Genomic DNA, 3,863 nt, shown 5'->3' on the forward strand with positions numbered 1-3,863 from the left:
AATAGAATTAACATATGATCCAATAATTCCACTTCTGGGTATATACCCCAAATAATCAAAATCAGGGTCTCAAGGAAATATTCTATATCCATATTTGTAGAAGCATTATTCACAATAGGTAAAATGTGGAAGCAACCCAAGAGTCTATTAACGGATGAATGGATAAGCAAAATCTGGTATATATATAATAGAATATTATTAAGCCTGAAAAATGAAGGAAATGCTAACGTATGCTACAACATGGATGAAACTTAAGGACATTATGGTAAGAAAAATAAGCCAATCACAAAAAGACAAATATTGGATGATTCCATCTATATGAAGTACTTAGAATAGTCAAAATTATGAAGATGGAAAATAGAATGGTGGTTGTCAGGAGTTAGGGAGAAAGGTGAAATGGATATTTGTTATTTAATTAGTACAAAGCTTCAGTTTTGCAAGATGTAAAGTGTTCTTGAAATAGATGGTAATGATTATTGCACATTATTATGAATATATTAATACCACTCAATTGTACACTTAAAAATGGTTAATATGGTAAATTTTATGTTATGAGTATTTTACTACAATAAAAAATTGAAAAAAGAAGACAGGACTATTCAGACTATCTATTCTTTTTTTTTTTTTTTTTAAAGAGTTTATTTATTTATTTGACAGAGTGAGAGATAGCTAGAGCAGGAACACAAGCAGGGGGAGTGGGAGAGGGAGAAGCAGGCTTCCCGCAGAGCAGGGAGCCCGATGCGGGGCTTGATCCCAGGACCCTGGGATCATGACCTGAGCCGAAGGCAGATGCTTAAGGACTGAGCCACCCAGGCGCCCCCAGACTATCTATTCTTAAGTGAGCTTTGATATTCTGTGTCTTTCAAAGACTTTGTCCATTTAATTCAAATTGTTGTTATAATATTTCCTTATTTTAACATCTATGAAATCAATAGTGATGTCAATTGTCATATTCTTGACAATGGTAATTTGTGTCTTCACACTTTTTCTTCTAATCAGTCTGGCTAGAGATTTATTAATTTTATTGATCTCAAAAAACAGAATTTTTTCTGTGTTTTATTTCATTGATTACCACTCTGACTTTTATTATTTACATTCCTCTGCTTACTTTGGGCATCTTTTATTCCTCTAGTTTCTTAAGCTAGAAGTTGAAATCATTGACTTGAGATCTTTCTACATTTCTAATACAGAGTTTTCATGCTATTCATTTTTCTTTTTGTGGCAACCCACAAATTCTGATATGTTGTGTTTTCCTTTCCATTCAGTTCAAAAATACTTTCAATTTTCCCTTTTGATTTCTTCTTTGCCCAATTGGTTATTTAGAAGTGTGTAATTTTCTTTCCAAATATTTGGAATATTCTAGATATATTTCTATTATTGATTTCTAATTTTATTTCATTTTAGCCAGGGGACATACTTTGCATGACTTGGTTACTTATGAGTCTACTGAGAATTATTTGTTTTAATACTCAGAATATGGTCTATTTTGGCAAAATTTCCATGTACTCTTGAATGTGTATCCTATTGTTTTTGAATGGTGTGTTCTAAACATGTCAATTACGTCATTTGGTTGAAGATATAATTTTCTATCTCCTTGTTCTCAGTTATTGACAGGGGTATTACTTGACTATAATTGTGAATTTGTCCATTCCTCTTTGCATTTCTATTAGTTACTCTACTCTATCCACCCAGGCTATCATTCAGAATAGAAGGAGAGATAAAAATTTCCCAGACAAGTAGAAGTTTAAGGAATTTATCACTACTAAACCAGCCTTATAAGAAATGTTAAAAGGAATTCTTTGAGTGGAAAAAAAAAAGGCCATAATCAGTAGAAAGAAAATTAGGAAAGGAAAAATTTTCAGAGGTTTACACAAACATAATAAAATAGTAGATTAATCACTTATAAAATGAGTATGGAGGTTAAAGCACAGAAGCAGTGAAATCAGTTATATCTATAAAAATCAGTCAAGGGATTCACAAAATATAAAGATGTAAGGTATGACATCATATACATAAAATGTGGAAGGCAATAGTAAAAATTTAGTATTTTTAGAATGGATTCAAACTTAAGCAACCATCTTAATATAGATTAATATGGATTGCTATATGCATAGCATGTTGTATAGAAACCTAATGGTAGCCACAAATCAAAAACCTATAATGGATGTGCCAAAATAAAGTGAAAGGAATCCAAGCATATCACTAAACGAAGCCATCAAACCACAAGGGAAGAGAGCAAAAGAAGGAAAGAACAGAGAGTAACTACAAAATCAACTGTCAAGCAAGTAACAAAATGGCAATAAGTACATGCCTATCAATAATTACTTTGCATGTAAATGGGCTAAATACTTCAATCAAAAGACATAGGGTGACTGAATGGATAAAAAAGCAAGACTCATTTATATGCTGCCTACAAGAGACTCATTTCAGACCTAAGGACACATGTAGATTGAGAGGGAAAGGGTGGAAAAAACATTTATCATGCAAATGGAGCAAAAAGAAGAAGTTGGGGGGTAATACTTATATCAGACAAAATAGACTTTAAAACAGACTCTGATAAGAGACAAAGAATAACACTGCATATTCATAAAGGGAACCATCCAACAAGATCTAACAATTGTAAATATTTATGCAGCCAACATGGGAGCACCCAAATACATAAAGCAACTATTAACAGACATAAAGGAAGAAATTGATAGTAATATATTAATAGTAGGAAACTTTAACACCTCACTTATGATGGATAGATCATCCAGGCAGAAAATTAACAAGGAAACAGTGGCTTTGAATGACGCATTGCACCAGATGGATCTAACAGATATATTCAGAACATTCCATCCTAAAACAGCAGAATACACATTCTTTTCAAGTGCACATGGAACATTCTCCAGAATAAGCCATGTTAAGTCACGAAACAGGTGTCAACAAATTCAGAATCATATCATGCATTTTTTTCTGACCACAATGGTATGAAACTAGAAAGCACAAGAAAAAAATCTAGAAAGGACACAAATACATACAGGTTAAATATCATGCTATTAAACAATGAATGGGTCAACCAAGAAATCAAAGAAGAAATAAAAAAATACATGGAGACAAATGAAAATGAAAATATGACAGTCCAACATTTTGGGATGCAGCAAAACTGTTCAAAAAAGGGAAGATTATAATAATACAGGCCTACCTCAAGAAGCAGGAAAAATCTCAAATAAACAACCTAACTTTACAACTAAAGGAGCTAGACAAAGAAGAACAAATAAAGCACAAAGGTAATAGAAGAAAGGAAATAATAAAGATTAGAGCAGAATAAATGAAATAGAGACTAAAAAACCAACAGAACAGATCAATGAAACCAGGTGCTGCTTCTTTGAAAAGATCAAGAAAATTGATAAACTTTCAGCCAGACTCATAAAAATCAGAAATGGAAGAGGAGAGGGGCACCTGGGTGGCTCACTTAAGTGTCTGCTTTCAGCTCAGGTCATGGTCCCAGGGTCCTGGGGTAGAGCCCTGCATCAGGCTCCTTCCTCAGCAGGGAGTCTGCTTCTCCCTCTACCTCTCCCTCCTGGCTTGTGCTCTCTCTCTAGTTCACTCTCTCTCAAATAAATAAATAAATAAATAAATAAATAAATAAATAAAATCTTAAAAAAAAAGAAACTGAAGAGGAGAAATAATCAACACCACAGAAATACAAAGGATTATAAGAGAATATTTTGAAAAATTATATGCCAACACACTAGAAGAAATGGATACATTCCTAGAAACATATAACCTCCCAAAACTGAATGAGGAGGGAATAGAAAGTTTGAACAGACCAATTACTCACAAGAAAATTGAATCAGTAATCAGAAAACTCTCAACAAATA

Source organism: Phoca vitulina, unplaced genomic scaffold (assembly GCF_004348235.1).
Source record: "Phoca vitulina isolate PV1807 unplaced genomic scaffold, GSC_HSeal_1.0 scaffold5, whole genome shotgun sequence".
Lineage (NCBI taxonomy): Eukaryota > Metazoa > Chordata > Mammalia > Carnivora > Phocidae > Phoca > Phoca vitulina.